A 24171-nucleotide genomic window follows, 5' to 3' on the forward strand; every position below is an offset into this window, starting at 1 on the left:
AAAAGAGGAAACAGGGAATAGCATAGTATAGACTTTTAAAATCTCAATACTTCACCTCCAATCACATAAGTCCAACAACGCCACACTGTCTAATCCTTTGAATAAGTTCCATTAACTGGGAACCAAGTGTTCACATACATGAATGTATGGAAGGCATTCTCATTCATATCACTGCATTCTCTGTGCCTCCCTCCCTAAAATCGTGGACTTATAATAATGCCAAAAAAGATTTAGTCTTGTGTTGCAGGATATCTGATTACACTGTGACTCCAGAGACCTTGTTATTTACTCGGGAAAACAAACTGTTTCTAGTTATGGAGTGACTCAGCCCTAACACACATCTTTAATCAAAGAGTTTCTTTTTACAGTGAGCAAAAGTCAGTTTAGAGACCCAAATGTAGCTAAAGTGATGCAAATCAGAGACTATGTGCTCAACTCAAATATGGCTTCTTTATCAGCTCCTCCTCATTAAATCTTAGGTAACATTGAGAAAGAAGAGACTGGAGGGATGTAAGATCTGGAAGATGAGGAGGTGTGTTATCAAATGCCGTTTTCTAGGTAGAATGTTGTTGTGACACTCAGAAACTGAGAACATCTGTGGTTACCTGCCAAAGACTGAACAAGATTAAGTCACAAATCTGGTATGGTAAGACAGCTCAGCAATTAAGATCCACTCTGCTCTTGCAGATGACTAGATGGGTTCCCCAAACCCATACCAAAAAGCTCAAGTCCATGTAACTACTACTCTGTGGTATCTGACAAGTTCTTCTGGCCCTTTGGGTACCCACATTCATGTACACACACACACACAAACACACACACACACACACACACAAAGAAAATCACAGCCATTTGCAATTAGGAACTCACAGGCAACATTCCTAGCTGAGTAGCTATAGGTAACTGATAGCTGATGACACTGTGCAAATCATTCTTCTTTGCTGGTGTCTGGTTGGTTGGCCCATGATTGAGTTGATGATCACATAGTGGTGTACATATAGTCAATGACGATTTGATTTAATGGGTTGTAGACAAATGAAGTGGATATGAATTTGGGAGGATGTATTGCACAATATCCAGACAAAGTTACAGGAGAAAAATTGGAATAGTAATAAATATGATAATTTATGTATTAAATATTAAATTCTTAATAATAAATTTAATAATCTAGAAAGATTTCTTGGGAGGACCTAGGGCACTATCAGCTTTCTTCTCATAATCTTGAAATAAACAGATGGATAGATAGATAGATAGATAGATAGATAATAATATTAGCATATTATGGCTCAATTTGCCATCACAGTCACAATATGACGTATTTTCCAGAAGACAAGGATATGATTGATAATGTAATTTAAATGACTGCTTTTTTGCTTATTTACAATGTCAATTTTAATTTTATAGGTGTTGAAAGATATAATCCATTACTCAAAGCATACATAAGGTTTTTTTTAAAATAATTTATTTATTTTTTAATTTCTTTTTTTTTTGAACATGAAATGCTTTTTTATAGCATGTTTTACAAGGGGAGGGGATAAGAGGGGCCAGGTGGTGGAAAAGTACAAAATCTTCTTGGCCTGTGCCTTGAAACATGTCCTGGTCTATACGGTACACTGCCTTGAATTATGATCTACCTGCTGTTCTTCAGAAGATATGGTACACTGCTTGAGTTATGGTCTCCTTGCTATTCTTAAGATGATATGGTACTCTGCTTTGAGTCTATCTGCAGTTGCTAAGCAGGATCTTGCAGTTGCCAAGCTTCAAAGGACATTGTGCAGGTGGGGAAAGGTAGGGGGTGAGGGTAAGGGCGAGGGTCCTGGCTTCTGGCATCTCCCCCTTCTCTGTTTAGTTAGAGAAGGCATCTTATGATCAATCCCAACTATGTGAATTTTGAATTTGGATGTCTAATTATGGGGGGGTCTTAGACAAGTTCACAACCCCAAAACACTGATGTGAGACGAGTCACATCGATGGTCGAAAGTTTTAGGCTGTCAACGATGGGCAACGTCAAGGGACTCCGATGTGGGTGAAAGGAGGGTGAGAGCCCTGTCTTAGGCCATGTAGGCTGCACCCACTCCCAGCACCATGCACTCCTTTTCGGCTGCATTGGGTGGGCCCCTGGGAAGTGGACCTACAATAATCCCGTCATTGGGCTAACTCACAGCCATCCTATTCTCTTGTAAATGTTCAAGTTACCAACCATTTGTCAGTTTGGGGTGTAATATTGTCATAAAGGAAGGCTCCCCAATGTTAGCGGCCATATCAAGGGCGGCCTTGGTTTAGGAAAAAGCCAATTTTTGTTGTGGTGATCAAGAGGCCAAGCTCTCTAGCGAGAGAAATGAGGGAAAAGCCAGGCATACCAGGGAATAACTTGAAATTCCAAAGAATTCTCTCAGATTAAACAGAACCAAGATTGATGAAGTAAAGCTTGGTAAAATTTGTCAACTAACTTTTCTTTGGGTGTGGATTTTTAATTATTATTTAGTTAAGTGTGCAGATTTATAAGATGCACTCATGCTTTCATATATGCATTCATCATACCATTATCAAATGAAAGCCTATAAGTAAATTGTACATTTCAAAATAACCAATACAAAGGGTTTTGAATACTTCATATTTTTAACAAATGAGTTAGGGTATTTGAAGAAAGAGAAATAATCTTCTATTTTATAAATTCAAGATTATATACCTTATACAAATTGGAATATAACTGATTCAAAATTGTATGTTTTTCCCCCAAAGTCATTCTACTTTAACTATGCATATCACTAAAACCTAGCTTAGGAACTTTATCCCAGCTACCATTACAGGAGGATAATTACAACTGAAGAGTGTTTAATATGGAACATAATAACTGAACATTACCAACTATTTCTTCATCATGTTATTAATATATACCAAAAATACCAACTTTATAATGAGTCAGTCAGGTATAGCATAAACTTAAAATAAAATAAATCAATGTTGGTAGTTTATTTTTTTTACTGTTCATTCTTGTTAAGTAACATGATGAAATTGAGCATGGAATACTTAGCATGTCCCATATTAGAAAATAATCTCACTCAGGCATATAATCAGAATACAAGCAAGAAAGAAGTTGTTCATTAATGTATCTGTCACTCACTCACTGAGAAACACATACTTCATTTGCTTCTGTGTCAGACTCATAAGATCAGTGCTGAAGCAAACACACTCACAGTACTTATCTTTTTTGATAGATTGAATTGACAACAATACAGATTTAAACCAGGTAAAGAAGATAGAATTAGATATTAAATAATATATTGTAAATACCCTGACTCTTGTAGGAAAATATGTTAGCTATCCTTGCTCTAAAAGTTTCTTAACCAAGATCAATAATGTCTATCACCTTTACAAAAGGCAGCAAAACCCTTGTGATCAAATGTAAGAAATAACTTACAATAACTTACAAATAACTTACAATAACTTACAAATAACACATATAAAATTCAGCATGAGTGATGGTCAGAAAGTTCCCTTCAAAGTAGAATTATGTTTCCATCTGAGACTTAGCTGCATAATTCTCTGATTCATCATGTTTCTTTCATTTTTTACACATCTTCAATTAAAAGAATTATGAGAATTTTCCAGAAATTGTTTTGATTATGAATAAAATAGTTCATGAAAACAAATGTGATTTTAAGATGAATGATTGGTCATCTCCTACACTTGTGAATGAAAAATGTTTACTTATGATAATTAATATTTTTTAAAGTAATGTGTGAAGAGACTTGGAGAAATTATTTCCATTAGGTTTTCAAATGAAAAGATTTAAATATAGATGCATATAATATTATGAGCTACCATTATTTTTTTCAACAGTATCATATTTATAAAGCTCTAGCTTTCCTGGAACTCAGTAGGAAGATCAGGCTGGCTTTCAGCTCACAGAGATCCATCTGCCTCTACCTCCAAAGTACTGGGATTAAAGATATGAGGCACTATGCTTATCTTATAGTCATATTTTAACGTCCGTGTTAAGGACATTTACTAATATCATGGACTGTGTAGAACTAGACCATCACGGTTTTATTCCAGATTTTCCTAAGGACCCTTGGGTTGGAACACTTGAGGTAGTAATATATTTTAATGTATAAATTAGTAAATAAATACATAATATAAAATTTCATAAAACAGAATGAATTCACACAAACACTCAGAACAATATCAGATAGCCTAATAAATTTGTTGAGGGCTGGAAGGCTGAATTTAGACTCTGTACCTCACAAACATCCAAAGACCACTGAACCTTTTTCAAAGTCTGTGGCTCCATTATATCTCCACTTCCAACATTGTTAGAGATGAGATGTCAGGAATTCTGCTATTTTATGGAAATCCAAATCTTGCTATTCTCTTGAGTATATACTTGGTGTGATTTAGGAGAAATCTCAGCATTAGTCTATCATCATGAGTTTCGAATCTACTATTAGACTGTATTTTGTAAGAGGATGCTCCAAATTCCAAGTCTATTTTAAAAGTATAATCATAAGGAAATTGCATTTATAGTACATTTTTATAAAGATATATTCATGATTGAACATTTAGAGTGGTCATAATTTGAGACTCATTTGAACTGTAAAATTTTTTGTAAAATGTTTTAAAGGAAATGTACAGTTTTATGAAAATTTAGTACATCAAAGTTATTTTTTAAATAATACATTGAATTGTGTCATGCTAAAATTACAAGTAGATAATTCCCTGTCAAAGGTAGCCTATGTACTCTCTGCTTCACAAATCGATGTGTTCTCGTTTGAAGATGAATCGTTTCACCCCAGTTTTAAGCTCTGAGTAATGGAAGTAAGGTGACACATACTTCCTACCTATACCACCCTGCTTTATGAGTAAGAAATTAGCCTATATATGTAAAACATGTAGAACATTACATAATATGCAATAGTAAGTTCTAGGTATGATAAACAAAAATCATGTAATCTTAATAGAGTTGTGTGTAAAATAGATTTTAATTTTGATAGTCCTAAAGAGAAGGGTCATTAAAAGCACAGTAATACAAGGAAATGATAATAGTATAGTTTAAGAGGTCACATTCCATAAACAATAGTAGTCAGTTTATTATTATTTTAGCTCAAATAACTTAAATAATGTAGATGACAATGCAGATGTTATGGTAGTAAATATAAAAAGCAGACTATTATATATATACTGGATAAAGTATTAAAATTCTTGATAAACTTACTTGCAAGCAAGGAGTAGTGCAAAAATTCAGCAAATAATTATTTTTGCTTAACAGTACATGACTTGAAAAGAATGAATAGCCCAGTATTATGAAACTGACCTTCTTGATTGTTAAAATCTCGATGTATTTAGTACACTTCTTAAATCATTTTTGGATAGAAAATTTGCTAAAGAAAAAGAAACTTTTGAATAATGTCAATAATGTCTAATATCCTAGATATTAAAATATGTAATGTTATATTTACTTTTAAATTATATATATTGATATTTAAAACTATCAGCTCAATTATAGTTGGTTGTTTGAGAATAATGAATTATATAACAACAATCTCAACATATTATGGGTTAAGAACTTACTGTAGATATAGCGAAGAAATTTAAAGTCCCTCTCTGGGAAAAACTAGCTTTAATCAATATGCATACATGAGGATGCTTTCTAAGAAAAGCAATAGATACAATATAGTACTCATGGAAGACCAGATATTTCTTTTCAATCTCATAAAGGCTCTGTTTTCTTTGTCTCGACTATTTTTTCCTACCCATTGTATCAACTTTCTAAATGGCTATAGATGCCCAGAAATGTTAGAAATCCTGGGATAGTTCCATTTTTAAAATTTTCTTTTGAGACAGGATTTTTCTGAGGAACCCTGGCTGTCCTGAAACTCACTCTGTAAGACTCCGCCTCTGTCTGCTGCGTGCTGGGATTAAAGGCATCATTAAGAAGGACCTTAATCTGATAGAGGGCTAATTTCCAATATATACAAAGAACTCAAGAAATTAGACTCCAGACAACCAAATTACCCTATTAAAAAATGGGGTATAGAGCTTAACAAAGAGTTTTCAACGAAAGAAACTCTAATGGCCGAGAAGCACCTAAAGAAATGTTCAGCATCCTTAGTCGTCAGGGAAATAAAAATCAAAACAACCCTGAGATTCCTTCTCACACCAGTCAGAATGGCTAAGATTAAAAACTCAGGTGATAGTAGATGCTGGCGAGGGTGTGGAGAAAGAGGAACACTCCTCCATTGTTGGTGGGACTGCAAGATGGTGCAACCACTTTGGAAATCAGTCTAGCGGTTCTTCAGAAAATTGGACATAGCATTACCTGAGGATCCAGCTATACCACTCCTAGGCATATACCCAGAAGGTGCTCGAACATATAACAAGGACATATGCTCAACTTTGTTCATAGCAGCCTTGTTTATAATAGCCAGGAGCTGGAAAGAACCCAGATGTCCTTCAACTGAGGAATGGATTCAAAAAATGTGGTATATTTACACAATGGAGTATTACTCAGCTATTAAAAACAATGAATTCGAGAGGTTCCTAGGTAAATGGATGGAACTAGAAATTATCATCCTGAGTGAGATAAACCAATCACGAAAGAACACACATGGTATTCACTCACTGATTATTGGATATTAGCCCAGAACCTTGAAATGCCCAAGATGCAACTCACAGGCCACATGAAGCCCATAAAGAAGGAAGACCAAGTGGGGGTGATTCGGTCCTTCTTAGAAGGAGCAACAAAATACTCAAGGGAGCAAATATGGAGACAAAGTGAGGGACAGAAACTGAAGGAGGGGCCGTCTCAAGACCACTCCACCTGAGTATCTATCCCATGTGCAATCACCAAAGGTAGATGCTGATGTGGAAGTCAGGAAGTGCATGCTGATAAGAGCCTGATATGGATATCTCCTCAGAGGTCTTCAAGAGTCTGACATATTCAGAGGCAGATGCTCACAACTAGCCATTGAACTGATAATGGGGTTCTCAATAGAGGAGTTAGAGTGAAGACTGAAGGAGCTGAAATGATTTGCGGCATCATGAGGAGAGCAACAATACCAACCAACCACAGCTCCCAGCGTCTAAACAACCAGCCTGGGACAACTTAGGGAGGAATCCAGTGCTTCAGTTGAATATGTAAGAGTGGAGGGCCCTGCTGGACATAGGTGGAAGAAGAGAACCTTGACCGAATGAAGGCTGGACGCCCCAGGGGGTGGGACTTTTGAGGGTGGGGAGGTGGGAGTGGGGGGGTAGATAGAGGTTACATCCACAGAGAAGAAGGAGGAGGGGTGAGGGGATTGGGGGTTCCTGGGTGGGTGGGGGATGGGGTAAGGGGACAACATAGGAAATGTAAATAAAACATCCAATAAAAATTAAAAAAAAAAAGAAGGACCTTAATCTACCAGTCAGAAGAACCCCATCCCAAATGTTGACCTATCAGAAGATTCCCTGTCCCAAATGTTCACAAATCAGAAGATCTCTATCCGAAATGTTCCCCAATCAGAAGATCTCTATCCTAAATATTCACCAATCAGAAAATCCCCATCCCAAACTGTCATTAATCAGAAACTCGCCATCCCAAATGTTCACCAATCAAAAGATTCCCTGCCTCAAATGCTCCTCTATTTGGTCTATCCATAAATTCTCACTCATTAGAAAGATTCTACTACAAATACTTACCAGTCAGAAAATCTCACTGACCGTGCTCTTCAGTCAGAATAAGCCCTCAAAATGCTCATCAGTAATAAGGAATCCCTCAGAGACTTAGCAATAAGAGTAATCCTCCCAAACGCTCATCACCCAGAAAGAGCCCACCCTGAGTGCTAAGCGCCATAAGATGTGAGTCGTCTTCCCACCCTCAGAATCTCAGCATTTTCTTTTGTAAATTTTAAATTTTTTTAACTTTAATTTGTTAACTTTATAATTGGGAGTTAATTATTTCCAGTGTTCTACCTCTCTTTCCACTGTTCTTATTTCTTTAGAGGATCATTTAAAATACACATTACAGCCAGATCATAGTACATGGACTAAAATTAATTGTTGGCTATAAAACAGATTGTTGCGTATTGAAATGTTAGTTACATCACCAATGGAAAAAGAAATGAAAGTTGTCGAAATAGAGACTGGGAAAGACACTGAATTAGATATTTTAAGAATGTTCTTTCTTCCTCAGACAGCAAGTATTCCATTTTGCTGCTGAGAACACAGAGTGTAACGGATACCTGACAAAACTACCTATTACCAAATTAATTAGGAAGACCTGTGTTTCCTGAACCTTCCCTGAACACTCAACAGGCACTTAAGCATTTCAGAACCTTAGCAAATTTCAATTTTCATTGCTTATTCATTTCAACACAAAGACACCAATTTCTTTTCATTATTTAAAATTAAAATGTAATTGCAATTTCTTACCTTTCTTTTCTACAACTCCTCCAGTGTAAGACTTCTCTTGATCACTTCATTTCCCTTAACTGTTCTTATACAAATACACAAACAATCTGTACATTGAAATATATATATATATATATAGTATGTATACCCAATACACACATAGAATATATATAGATGTATACATATATACACATATAAATATATGTGTTAAATGTATAAATATATGTAAAACACACAGATATGTCTGTGTATGTGTGTATATGTTACACATATGTAGATGCACATTTAATCTGCTTTGTACATATAATGTTACTTGTATGTGCATGCTTTCAGGAATGGCTATTTAGTATTGGATAATGATTCCAGGGCCATCAGGGATGAGTCTCTTGACAAAGACTATATTTTCCCACTTTCAGCATTTCCTAGTTGCTTATAGTTCTTATAGTCGATGTATGAGGTCCTATGACATTTTCCTCCTTGCACTTTTGCATGCCTGTTGCTGTTGTCTTTATCCAGATCTTGCTTGGATATCCATGTGGGTGAGAGTTCATGGGTATAGGTTCTCTGACATTTCTCTGTGACACACCCTCACAGTTGATGCCCTGTCCCTCTGACTCTGACAATCATTCCACCCTTTCTCCATGATGTCTCCAGAGTCCTATGTGCAGGATTTGTGTTATAGATCAGAGTAGAGTGAGCACCACAGGGTCCACTGTTCTCCACATTTGATTGTTTGTAATTTTCAGTATTGTCTGTTTCCAAGAGAAACCTTTCGTTTTTGAGGGTGAACCCACATGTATTTGTATCGGGATAAATATTTAGAAAACAATTAAGAATTATGCTGATTTCATAAAATGGCAGTTTAAGCTTGTGCTGGCTAGTTTTATGTCAAATTGACACATGCAGTATTCATCAGAGGTGAGGAATCTCAATTGAAAAACCTGTCTCCATAAAATCAGCCCTAGGTAAGCATGTAGAGCACATTTAAAATTACTTATTGATGTGAAATGCCCAGTCCTTTATTAGTCTATTCCTGGGCTGGAAGTACTGGATTTTATAAGAAGGTACATTGAACAAATCTTGAGGAGCAAGCTAGTAAGGAGAAATCCTCCATGTATCTAAGCAGATTCTACCTCCAGGTTCCTGACGTGCTTAAGTTCCTGTCAGGACTTCTTTCAATAATGCCTGTGATGTCGAATTGTATTCAAAATAAACCCTTTCGTGTTTCTCAACTTGTTTGGGGCATAGTGTTTTATTATAGTAATAGTAACTCTAACTAAGGCACAGTTCTTCTAAGAGATTCATGACCACATTAGCACTCGTTAGTCGAATAGGTTAACAGTACCAGACATGATTTTTTCTTTTAGCTTAGCAGGGCTTACATTCAATTAGAGAATTGGCAAGGACCACATAGTACCCATTGCTGAATGATAAAGTGACTGATATTACAGATCATAATTCTCTAGCATCTGTTCACTCTCATCTCTGATGGTTTTCACTGTGTGTTATGGTAGTTCCCTTCCTTTCTACAGAAAAATTTATATAGGCATTGGTAGCGAGCATGAATGTATACAATGGTAGGTTCTCTAAACAAAATAATTCATTGCAAAATGTCTCTGCCACCGTGGAACAATATGGTGTGACATGTCTGCCTACTTCTACACAAGACTCTTCACTGTGCCCCCCCCCCGTGTGTACCAAAAACAGAGATGTGAAAGATTTATTAACTGAAAGAAGTTTCCAGAAACTCAAAGATATTTACCTGTGGTCCCACGGTTGAAAGCCCACAATCAAGAGAAGCAATGGACTCAGACCCAGAGTCTGAGGTCTTCGCAGTTGAGGCAAGAGTTGAGTTAATAAATACAAAACAATACCCATGATTGATTACCTGGGTATATGCATTACAGGAGAGATAGCAAGATCTGATATGTTCCAAAAGATATTAGACTGGTCTGTCCCATACAGGATCATATGCTGACTGAAGTAGGATAGTATGGCATAATGAAAGAAGAGCAAAATAATAAGACCTTCCCTTTCAGGGACATATGAGGAGAGCAGGCCCATATTGTAAGACTAAAGCACATAAGAACACATTTAGGAAACAGCCTAATGCTTATTATGCCATATAGAACAAACACAGCATCATGTCCCTTGAGGAATAAAATGCTTTACAGGTTTGCTTCTCAATACTCATGTCTGTCACCTCCTGACCACAAAGGCTGACCACATAGTCTACATTATATGATGGATGTCACGGCCTTTGCAGGCCAACTCTACATTCTGTTGAAATTGACTGGTGGACTACATCAAGTCTTAACCACAAGTACTTCCCAAGTTGTCCCATAAGAGATAGAATTGATTTAGAAATCAAGAGGGTTGAAACTTGATCTATCACTTATCGGTAATGAATACTTACTGCCCTTGTGAGGATCCAAGATTTGTTTCCAGAACATAGGTTGGGTAACTCACAACTACTGCAAAATCCAACTCTAGAGGATTCGAGACTCTCTTCTGGTCTCCATGTGCACATGCATACATGTAAAACACACATACATAGACACACAAACATGTTAATAGAAATGAAATAATTTGTAAAATTAAAAATAAATTAATACTCCGTTTGAAATAAAGTCATTAGGATGGTCCTTACCACAGCATGATGATTTCATTCTATAAAAAAAAAAATTCAGATGCAGATAGTCAATTAAGATGCACAAAAAGAAACAATGTAGATATACACAGTGAATAGGCACTTCTAAAGCCACCCATGACTTAAACTGACATCTTAATAATTTAGCTACGTACATCCTTTGATCTTCCATATGTAGCCTACAGAGCTCGGAGTTAATAAATTAAATTGCCCTAAGCTAACCAATTAGTAATCTAGGATCTCTCATTCTCTCTCTTGATGGAGAATTCAACTGATGAGGAAAGTATCAAGAAATGAGGAAGGAAGACATGCAGGCTCAGGACATAAATTTCCTTGACATTGCAAAGTATGCCATGGGCTGTCGGGATCTCTAAAATCAAAGCTGGGGCTCCTGACAGATGGCATTGTGCTCTAGTCTCATATGCATTCCCTGTTTGAGTTGTTAGATGCAAACGTGGCACCAATGTGAGTGATGAGAATGCTGATGTAAATGGGAACTCTACCCATTCCCATTGACATATGAATTCTGAATCTTCCCTCTCATAATTGAGAAAAGTTCTGCTGGGAAGGTGAGTTTACAGCTAGCATGGTGCAGAAGGCTTACACGCTTTCATTGAGTGGTACCAGTGATTGTATCTAGTCTACTTCTTTTTGCATTCTCTTGTGTAGACTTATTCATGCAGACTATCTTAACACAAGAGCTACTACCTCAGTGTCCCAGCTTTGCATCCAAGAGGAAAACTGCTTCCATAAGAACAAGGCAAAATGGATGATACACATCCATATAAAGAAAAATATTATAACTGTCTTTAATTGGGATAAAAATAAAAACCAATGAGCAATAAGCAAAATTTACATCAATTTGATATTGATCCATGTTTCTGTTACTGTGGGCCCTGAGTAGAATACTGCTTATAAGCAATTAAATATATATAGATGACCTTTATTAAATTAATAATCATAACTTGTCAAAATGTACAAAGTATTAAATCACATGTAATAAAATTGTTTTTTTTATCATTTATTTTTATTTTACTTGCCCCATCTCAACTCTAACCTACTATTATGTTACAATTAAAAATGATGGATTATTTTACTCTTATGGGACAAACCTTGAACTTCTGATGTGTTTGTAGAATAGAAAATACTGTTTTAAAGATAAGTATACTGTACATGCAAAATGCACAGTAATTTGAAATCAATCACTTAGATTTATAACCATTGGAACAAAGAAGTCAGAATAATATTGACAACATAATCACTGACATTACATAATTTTCTTAAAAGTAGTTAAAAATAAAATAAGGGCTAAATGTTTAGGGGACAAGAGAGTTGGTACCTAGGATGGAATTTCTGGAAAACTAGTAGAGTAGAAACAAAAACAAAAAAATCATTTAATCACTTTATAAAAAACAGAAAATGTTTGTCTCTAATAAATGTCTATATATTTTGCTCATCTTTGTCTTAACCACCATCAACCATGTCAATAAAAATATGTCAATGGAATAATGATTTTACTTCTACTTGAATGAATGAAGAAATTGAAGCAATAATTCAATTCAGCTATATTCTGTAATTATATTTATCCAACCATCAAAATGTTCATCTGAAATAAACTACCTTTTCTTTTTCAAAACACTGTATATACATTAAAATACAAAAATTTAGTGCAGGAAAATTTTAACGTGCTTTCTTCAGGAAAAGAGAAATTTAAGGTGCTGTCTTCATAAGAATGCCAACTGAACTGAAAACGAAGCATTAGGAACTTGTATTTTTAGCTTAATCCCACCCAGTTCCAGGTGCTTGAGAATTTTAAAGTCCATTTTAAATGAAAATTAAAAAATATATTAAAATTTAACATCCTTCGCATAGTTTCCACTGAGGAAGTTGTACCATTTTCCACAATGTAAAATAACTGATCTAAATGCCCAAAGGTCAATGCTACATCATCCTGTAGAGCAGCACAGCCTTTCTACTTGTATGTCCATTACTATGAATTCTCTGTATGTTTGCTTTCCCACAAGTTAAAGAATTGATTATTATTGTATGAAAATTAAAGACTATTTAGCTCATGTTCAGCTAAAGGATGACCCGGATATTCGGATTTAGGAATATTTTGGGTCATATCAGTAGCAGAATGGTACACAACATCTATTTGCACATATAGTTATAGAGAACTACCAAATCCAAGTATTTTACATTTATCTGGGTCAGAAAATTCTGTTGTGTTGTAAAGTCAAAGATCTATATCTTCAGAAAGCATATTTCCAGGGAGCTTTTTGAAATAAGATAATGCTAAATATTAATAAAGTCATAAAGTAAAGTGGGTGTCTGTCTTCCTGACATATATTCTTAGGTGATAAGAAGTGACAGATTTAACTGTGAAAATTCAGTGACAGTGTCTGAACCACCCCAAATATCTTAAAGAGGCTGAACACCATATAGAAAAAAAGAGGAATGTATAACAAATACAGATGCCTACAGGCTATCACTGTTTATGCACATTTTGAAATTTGTCCAAGATGCTACTTTGTATTCTCATCTAAATTGACAGGAAGTTCCATGAACTAACTTGTTACTAAATTTTTAAGTACTTGAATATTTATATTACATATTTGACTGTTTGACTTATAGTTGTCTTTCTAGCTTGTCTCATTTTCCTCATTTCCCATTGCCAACAGGTATACTCAGATGATATTAATACCAGCTGCTGCTAGATTATAATTTTGCATTCCATATTTTAAGGAAATTTAATTTGTACTATTGAAAGAAGAAAACAAATTTATGCTAGTTACTTTTTGGGAAGCCTTTGCATTGTTTATTTAAGAGTAAACAGAAAAGTAAACAAATGTCAGGACTTTATTTTACTTATTTAGATAAACTTAAAATACTGAAGATAATTGTTGGGTAATGCTGTTTTTAAGCTTTGGAAGTTATTTCTCCTTTAGTTGACTGTAGTCCACTCCCTTACTCTCAAAAGCTCATGGCCATATTATAACACAAAAACGTATTTATTCCAGTGTCAAAAATAATCCCATAATCTTTAATATTTTCAAAATCTAAATCTCTCTTAAACTTTAAGACAATCTTTTAATTGTAGGTACTTGTAAAATTAAAGGAAATACATACTTTCAAATTTGATAGGATAGGATATACATTATCATTTTAAAATAGAGTAAAGAGGTACAATCAGAAAATTCTGAATCAAACCCAAGAAGAAGAAGAATAACCAAAAATCTGGGAATCTGTATTGTGCCCTTTAGTTTAAAAAACTTTAGATTGCTCAGTTCTTCCAGCTTTGCTGTCTATGTCTAAAAGATACATCTCTCTTTGGCTCTTCCCTTTATCAATATGCAGCTGTGTCAATTACAATATCTCATGGGCTCTTTTTCAGCCCATGCTTCACATCCTCAGCTTCACGCAAAAGTGTTTTGCAGCCTCTGGCCAGCTCAAGGTCTCTATGCAGGGGTGCCCCCTACCTCTCACTATTTGGCATCAGTTTCTCCCTGACACTTCAGGGGAAGAATGCAGAAACTCTGTACTCTAGAGTTTGTATACCTATAAATTCAGCAGGCCAGCACCACAAGGATGACATTGCCAAGTCTTGCCACCAGCTTTCAGTGGCCCTGACCCACTGGAATCACACTAACAAAAATCCTTTCATTCCTTATGAAGCAGAAAAAAAAAAAAACCATTAAGTTCTGTTTCCAAAGTTGGAATCTTAACTATGTAATGTGCCTTGCTCTGGAGAGCACCTTTTCCTTTGTTCTAGTGGAAAAGAGACCTCTCTTTAAAGGTACTAATCCTTTAACAACAGCAGTCTCTCCTACAGCATGTGCCCAGATTGTGACATTAAGCTTCCTAATGCCATTTTACTTCCCCAATATACACTTCCTATTAATTTCTTCCTAATTTGCTTTTTTTTGCATGACAGTTACTAGTAACCACACCTAAGATTTAGAATCATGTTGTTCTGTACTTTTCTCAGTCACAGAAATTAATAAATATTTTCATGATTTAAGCTCAAGAAAGTTCTTCAGACAAGGGCAGAAGTAAGTCAGATTTTTATACAAAATATTAAAGGAAGACCACTAGCTCAGTTGTTTTTAATGCTCTCAGAAACCTTGCAAGTTAGACCACTATCATCACATTGCTCTCAGCCACAAGACTGAGTCTTACGTCTTATAGTCTTCCTATCTCAAGAGTTCTGCTAGGATAGACAAGAATATTCACATGATTTTCTAACTCCAAATTCCAAAAGCTTCCATGTTCCTTCCAAACAACAAAATAAAGAATCAAAAACACAAGTTAGGTTCCTCACAGTAATAACCCACTCTCTGGTACCAATTCAATGTAACTATTTACATTTCTGTTACTTGATACAATGAAATGGCCACCGTAATTTGTGTAAGGAAGAATTTGTTTACAGTTATGGAGAGATAAAAGTTCATCATAGATGAGATGGAGGATAGCAAGCAGGAAGCATGGAGACAAAATCAGGACATTGAGAGATCACATACTTTGCTACCAGCTTAAAGACGATAGAAAACTGGAAGTGGGCTGAAGCTGTGTATCCTCAAAGGCCCACTCCAGTGACAGACTTCCTCTAACAAAGCTGCAATCCTAAACCTTCCCAAACAGTGCCATGGACTAGGAACCAACTGGTCCAATGCCTGAGTCTACGAGAAATATTATTTAAACCCTGTCCCCCACATACTATTAGTGTAAAGCTGTAACTTTTCTCTGTTTACATCAACCCTTCTCCAAAACGATAGTCAAATATATTTTGTAACATAGCCTCTTTTGAAAAGGAGAGTACCAGAAGTAGAAAGTTTATAGTTAGACAAACACGATAGTCCAGCTACAGTTCGAGGCAATCCCATGCAGAACTGTGGAACTTCAACAGTTCTCGGATCACTCAGATAAACTCAGAGAACGCTGTGCTCATGCATGATGGGGACTGTGTGCGGGACTCTCCCCAGGTCAGATCACTCACATAAACTCAGAGAACGCTGTGCTTGTGTATGATGGGGATGTATGCTCTGCTCTCTCCCCAGGTTGAGGCTCTCGATCATTGTTGGCTGTCCTGTGGATTTCTCTGTTGTGACCTTGCAGGTTGCTTTAATTCTGAAAGCCTCATTGATCACTGCATGTCACTGGAAATGAATATATTAAGGCTGCATCCACAGACTCACTAGCAAAAAAAAAAAAAAAAAATCAGCAAGCATTGAAATGTAAATTCCTAGGTCACCCTGTCAGTTGTATTTGTTTTTAAGAGAACAAATCATTAATGACTAATTATCATGCTCCTGTGAAGAAACACAGTGCTAATGAATTTGCTCAATTTTCAAGCAAAAAAAAAGAAAAAAGAATCTATTTCTTTGTTAGAGGCAGCTTAAGCTTTCACAGGGTTTCAACAATACTGACTGAAACAGTGTGAACGTATTGTTTAAAATGGTTGTCATATATAATTGGGCAAATTATAATAAATTAGGGATAGAGGTTCTCAAATTGTCTGAAACAGTTACTAATCCTAGGAAAACAGAGTGAAGCAGAGCTGGAGGAGACTTCCATTTGGGAACTATGGGAGAGTCTGTAATGCAAAATCGTCGGTAGGGAAATTAGGAAAAGTTTATGGTGGCAGGACTCTATTTTTATTTATCTCTCAGTCTTAAAGAAATTGTGCCTAAATGCTTACTGTTTGGCAGACTTAGCTCATGTCTTCTAATGAGTTATTTAATATGTTAAATAAAATGAGTACGAGTTGATACGCTCCGCATGATTATCTGTGTGAAATTATGGGGTTATACAATTGGATTGACTTTCTTTTCAATCATTTTTTATACCAATAGATGTTCATTGATGAAGATGACATTATACAACCAACAGCTGTACATTTCAAGAACGAGAACTTTGGTGGATGGTTTTCTGTGTTCTTAGGATTTAATAAACCACCTTACCAAAGCAATAAATAAATGTTTATGAAATAATCGTGTGTATGAAAAAAAATCATTACAGAACCAATATTTGACACATTTGAAACAAAATATATTTAAGAGTAGAAATGAAAACTCTCTGTATTCTAAAGCCGTATACTATAACTCAAAGACAATTATTAAATGATATACAATGTAAATTAATTATTACTATGCATGTTACTTTTCTGAAGGAAAAATATACACTACAAATGAGGATAGTTGATATTCTCAGATATATGTGTGAGGTGACAGAATCATTAATCCTGTAGTAACATTAGGTGAATATAGATATTATGTTCATAGTAATTAACCTCTTGCTTTACCACTGTAAGAACAATTAACAAATCAATTAATGATTTCCTTTCACTGATGTGATGATAACCATTATGTGAATATTGTTTCTATGCCTTTAAAAAAATCACAAGCAAACAAAAACAATCACAAGCAATAGAGAAATAAAACATAATAGTATTTTGCTCTCAATAAACTGAGCTTTCATTCCAGAAAACCAAGTATTCCTCCCTGAAACTTTCAACTCCTCCAATTCACCCACTAATTTAAAGCCAGAGGGTTTCAAGCTCCTTAGCAGAATAACAGAATGACCCCCCTACCACTGCCCTCTTGCTTGATACCAGAGTAAAGATTGTTTCCATACTGTGAAAACTTTATACCCTTAACATACCCAAATTTCTGCCGGTGTTGTCAAAATGCACCATATACCCACCTAATAAAATAAGAATATAGTAACAATCCCAAGACAATGAAGATAACATATTTCAGACAGCCCACAGCTCACCTTTCAGTGTGCATAACATTTTATCCCTCTGTTTTGGAAAGTCCTGCTTATCTATCTCCTCAGCACTGAACTGTGTCTACCCAAATCCCTGGCTTCTACTTTCTACAACTAAATGGAAAATTTTGTGTGGAAAATGTCTTCAGTGATTCACACAATGTAACATATTAGAATGGGTTTTCTGGTGAAGTTCTGGATTGAAGGCACTGAGAGAGTTATTAGAGGGAAACGTAACTGTGATGGCGAGTCTTATGCTGACTTGATACAAATACTGGAGTTATTTAAAAAAAAGGCATCCTCATTTGAGAAAACTCCTCCATAATATTTGACTGTAAGGCATTTTCTTAATAAGTGATTGATGGGGGAGGACTCCGTCCATTGTGTGCTACCATCCCTGGGCTGGTGGTCCTGGATTCTATAAGAAAGCAAGCTGTAAGCAACTTTTTACCATGGACTCTGCATCAGCTTCTGCTTCCAGGTTTCTGACCTGTATGAGTTCCTGCCCTGATTTCCTCTGATGATAAACAGTGATATGGAAGTTTAAGCAAAATAAACCCTTTCCTCCTTAACTGGCTTTTTTGGCCATGATATTTTATTGCATCAACAAAAACGCTATTGAGCTGGTAACCTTGCAGCATGCTAAAATATAAATATAAAGGATTAAGGGAACACATTTTAGGAATCATGACTCCAATATGTATGCTTTGACTTGAATAGCAAACTTGTTATAGGGAGTAATCTAATTATATGGAGTTAAAATATTGTGTATTTTCTTAATTAATGATGCAACTAAATCACTGAAGAATTTTTTTTTTTTTACTGAAATTCACTGGTTTTAATTTTCTGAAAATACTACTACCTGCTGTAATTTATTTCATCAATAACAGCATATATCTTATCAGCTTGTTTTGATAAAGCATGTACATGTTAACTTTTCTTAGTATTAGAGAAATATAATATGCGAATTATATACATTTCTGAAAACAAGACACATATCTCAACACTGCTATTGACTGTTATAGAGTATTCTTATTCCTGATCAATTCGGACCTTTAACTCTCTTGCTAGTTAAATCCAGATAATTGTGCTGACTACTAAAGGTTAATGTCTGAACTACATTGTTTGTTCCATGGTCATTACGTGAAAATAGCACTCGATAAGTTTTTGGAATTATCTCCTTGACTGACTCCTCTACACTTTCCAACACATGTATTCAGATGTTCATAGCATTGGATCAGGCTTCTAATTTCAATCCTACAGTGCCTAAGGAGACAAGAGAATACGACTGCAGAGGCATTGCAGTTGAAGCCACACATAGTGTGAACTTGCAAAGCCTACCCTGTTGGACTGGACAAAACTCTTTTTACTGTTTACTGTAATTGTCAAATGCTGCTCAATTTATTTGTGTCATATTCTCAGTATTCAGTGTTTATGGAGGATAAAAACAGCTAATGCAGATACAACCAGTTAGCAATCATTTTATAATATTAGCTAATGTCTTATTACAAAGAACACTAATTTAAGTCTCCTAATTTAATCTTTTAACCAGTCTTTGCGTTCTTGTTAGGGACGATTCAGACATCTGTGCAATGTGCCTGGGTAGGACATTAAAATTTTCAGTGTGATCTACTACAAATGTCACAAGGAAGGTCAATAATGAAATTCCAGAAATAAACAGAGTTCAAGTTCATCTGCGTTAAATGACAAACGATCAGGTATATACAAATTGTTGCTGATTGAATGACTGAATACATGGATGGTGGATTGTAGATAAATGAACTAATCAAGATATGGTAGATTAAAATAAGTCAGGAGAAAAAGAGGAAAGACATACTAGCTTACAGAGACCTCCTGCTGATTCTCACCTGTGTACACCACAATGAGAACTGATTTCAAGCAGCTCTGAAGCTAAAGGGTTTATTGTTGCTCTTGCTAATGTGCTATGATTTGAGGTCCTATAGATCAAAGTCCAAAGACTACAGACCTGATAACATCATGATGAGAATTGCTTAACCGCTGGAATTTTATGCCGAAGTGTAGTTTCTTACACCCTTTTTTTTATTATGAATGTAGAAAAGTAGATTTGACTTTGAAAGTACTTGCTGAGGGAACGATCACACAGGAAAAAAACCCACAAATTCTAGGAACTGAGCCAGGCTCTGATTTCCCCTATCCCTGGAGTGTTTTATTTAAGGAAACCATTGATTTCTGCCACTACACTGAAGAAACTCCTGTGCAAAGGTGGCCAAGAAATCTGCCTCCAATTCCAGTTTTTAGGACCCTTTCCAATGGAAGATTGCCACATGAGAAGCTTTGCTGGAAGTAGCCTTTTATACTTTAAGCTCAGTTTTTGTGTAAGAAGTTGAAAAGGAAAGAAAACTCTCTGTGATATTTTCCAAGAAGCTTAGAAATTTCATATTTAGAAGGAAAAGCACTTCCACAATCAAATGAAGGTTTTCCAAAGAACTGTCAACGGCTTACCATTCGCCTGCGGCTTATTGTAAGGCATTGTTTTTTATGAGCTGCAACAGTACAATTAAAAGTATCTAGCGTTATGCCTTGTGATTTGAGGAAAGCTGAAAAAATCATTCGTGATTCTTATTAATGAGTAAACACTTTAAAAATAGCCGAAAAAGAAAACCACTGTTTGCTGTGCGGGATAGTGAAACTTCTGATCCCTCGTAGGGAAGTGAAACATTATTCTGCAACACGCGTAGACACAGCTCTGTGTTTTCAGAGCTGGCTTCGGACTCATACACGAACCACCAGAGAACAGTGTGACACATAGTAAATGTTAGATGTTCTTGTCACGTGTATGTAACTCTTTTTCAAGTAAGAAAAAAAGTAAGGCGCTAATGATATATATTTTTAATAAAAATGGTAAGGTATGAAGCTGGAGAGATGGCTTAGAGGTTAAGAGCGGTCAAGTGTTCCTATAGAAAGACAGAATTCAAATCCTAGCACCTATACATAGTAGCTGACAACTGTCAGTAACTCAGGCTCCAGGAGATGCCCCACCCTTCTGTATGGCTTAGGTAACTTCTTGCATAAGCTCAGACATAAGCATGCATACATACATAATAAAGAGATAAATGAGCACTTTATACTGTGACAGAGAAATTGCAAAGATGCTTTTCAGTGGCCTCTGATATTTCAGGATAATCATGTAAAGCTCAGTTGAAAGAGAAAGGGGAAGCAATATGACCTTGTGATCTTAGCTCTCTGTAAAAGGATGCAGAAGGTCTTTGTCTGCCCTTTCAATAAATTTGCCTGTAATGTCACTTACAAACTTGTTGTGCAGCTTGCATCAATGTGATAAAATCAGTAACAGGGTTGCTATCGGGTATAAAAGATAGTGCAATCTATTTACAGTCACAGATTCAGAAAGCTTTCTTTTCAGATGTGATTCTCAATAAAGGCTATTATACTTCCGTTGGTTCCTCATATTTTGTATATTTATTGCATCTTTAGATTGGAAATTTTGAGATTTACTTAATTTTGGATCATACACATATGTGTGCCTACTTACAAGGCTGTGAACATGAGTGCAAATGCCCACAGTGGGCAAAAGATACAGAAGACTTGGAAGTGAAAAAACAGACAGGTGTAAACTTCACTACCTAACTGCTGACCTCAGGTCGTCTGCAAGAGGAACACTGTTCTTAACTGCTAAGTCATCTCTCAGGCCTTAGAGCTGCTGGAGCTTTGCTCCATCTTTCAAAAAAAAATAATGAAATGTAATCATTAATGTGTCTTGAAAACCAAATGCAAAAATAAAGATGCCCCTTTTGAGTATAACTTTATTTGATTGGCAATTACTATTTGAACCTGAAAACACTCACAACTGTACATATACTATTATATTTATAAATGCCAAATGTGTACTACCATTTTGGGTACTGATTTTAAATATATCACTAATTTCTTTATGTCATGAGTGACGACTTCCTTGTCCTATGTGAACTTCAAATATCCAACCTGAGACTTCTGAAAATTAAGTAAACATTTAAAAAGCAGTAAACTTATCAATGATGCATGACGACATCATATATTCAAACCATTACAATTATACTCTTTAGGATTTTTATTGTTAATACATTAATAGTTCCAGACAATATATTTTTATCATATTTACCTCCCTGTTCTACCTTCTCTTCGATCTTTGCTAAATCTACCCCTAACCCCAATTTGTGTCCTCAGTATTTTTAAAAGCCCATAAAGTGTAATTTGTACTGTCTATACACACTTAGATTTGTGGAAAAACAGTGTACATCATAATCAAACTATGTACAAAGCACCAAACTCCTAAGGAAAACCGATTTGACCTCTTCCAGCAACTATCAGCTGCCCATAGCCCCTTACTGATGGACTGTCCATCTCCATTCTCCGTGCCAGGATTTTTGCCTGGCTTGAGTTTATGAAGGTCACAACTTCCCTGTGTTTAGATATACAACTGTTCCACTATGTCAATAAAATACCATTTCTCTGTAGTCATATACCAATTTGGCTCTGACACGATTTCTGCCCTGACTTCCACAATGAGCCTTGACCCTTGGGAAGAGGCAGGCAGAGAGTGATAAATGATTTATGGCTCTTCATTCTTTCCTCTCTTGTTCTATTCACGATGAATGATAGTAAGTCTCTGTGTTACTCTACTGTAAAAAAGTTCCTCTGCTAAGAATAGGGAGGTGCACTAATCCACAGACATAATAAATCATTAGGAGTGGTTTGCTATTATGTTAATTTAGCAAAATAGCAGAAGTAAATTCTCCTCTAGTGCTTATGACCTGTCTCGCCACAGGTTCTTGGCCCTAACAATAGTGAAGCATAGGAATTTCATCTTGTGACTCAGGCCTTAAAACCAAGCAGAAAGTAGTTGATAACTCCTATAACATCCATGCCACTAATGCACAAGTGGGACTGTCTTGCCAGGCCAATTGTTATGATAGTTTCAGGGTTCAAAGTCTATGACTAGTGTTAATTTTTTTCTTCTGTACATACCACTTTCAAACTCTAGTAAAGCTAGCCAATAGGAATGAAGCTGTCCAAGAAGTATGAGCTTAATTTTGTCATATTTCTAATGCAAATATATGGAAATTCTGCAATAGGGTCTTACTGTCATGTTCTGTATTGTAACTGAGATTACTGACAATAGTTTACAATGTTTGAGAGAAAACAGAGTCTCACAGGTCTACAAGTTCAAAAGAGACACTTTAAATTGGCACTGGGTTTTTATTTATAAGCCCATAGTGGCTAGTGTTGGCATGATTACATCTTTATAGGGAAATACATCTAAACACATTTGACATATGTGTATGTATATATTTTCAGGAAACTTCTGTAGGTTTACGTATAATTTTTTCGAAATGTCTTTAACATATGATTCCTCTAACTTATCTTCTCATCCTTTACCCCGTTTAACTTTTCCTGAATCATTAATTCCCTTTCTCCATTGATACAACTGTATTCTATCTCCTCTCCCTTTACTAGCCATCCCTCCAGGGCCATTACTAATTTTCAGACGTCTATGGGCATTCCAATTGACACATGTCTAAACACTCATGAAGGATTGCCACAAAATGAGAGAAAACACACACCTTTTGTCTTTCTCATCCTAGGTCACATTATTCAGAATGACTGTTTGTAGTCCTATCCATTTAACTTTGGCTTTTATAATTTCAGTTTTCTTAATAGCTGAATAATACATTCATTGTATAAATTTGTCATATTTTTATTATTTATTCATTAGTTGGTAGATATCAAGGATGTTATGTTTCTTAACTTTTGTGAATGGAGCAGCAATGAACATGGAAGAATATGTATCTCTAAAATAGAATGTAGGGTCCTTTTAGTATATGTCTGAATAGTACATGTGAGTTGTACAGTACAACTATTTTCAGGGTATTTTTGAGGAATTTCCACCCTTATTTTTATTCCTGAACCAATTTGCACTCCCACCACTAACTAATGAATAAGTATTTTTCTCCTTCCCCTAAATGCATACCAGCATTTGAAAGTCCCTTTGAGAATATCTACCCTTTCTTCATGATAAAGAGTTATGGAGAATTTAGGAACACAAGGGGAGTATCTGAGTATAATAAAACCAATACACAACCCTTCACAGCTATATCTTACTAAATGAGCAAAGCTCAAATCATTTCTTTTAAAATCAAGAGCAGTATAAAGGTTTCCATTTTGCTCCTCTTGAACCATACATCACTTGAAGACTTAGGGAAAGCAACATCAGTATCTGTTACTGTAAGGATGATGCTGGTGGGGTCTAAACCACCATCCTGGGAGCACTTAGGGAGGGATCCAGGGCTTCAGCTGAATACATAAGAGTGGAGGGCCCTGCTGGG

The sequence above is a fragment of the Grammomys surdaster genome, unplaced genomic scaffold (assembly GCF_004785775.1).
Source record: "Grammomys surdaster isolate TR1022 unplaced genomic scaffold, NIH_TR_1.0 255, whole genome shotgun sequence".
Classification (NCBI taxonomy): Eukaryota; Metazoa; Chordata; class Mammalia; order Rodentia; family Muridae; genus Grammomys; species Grammomys surdaster.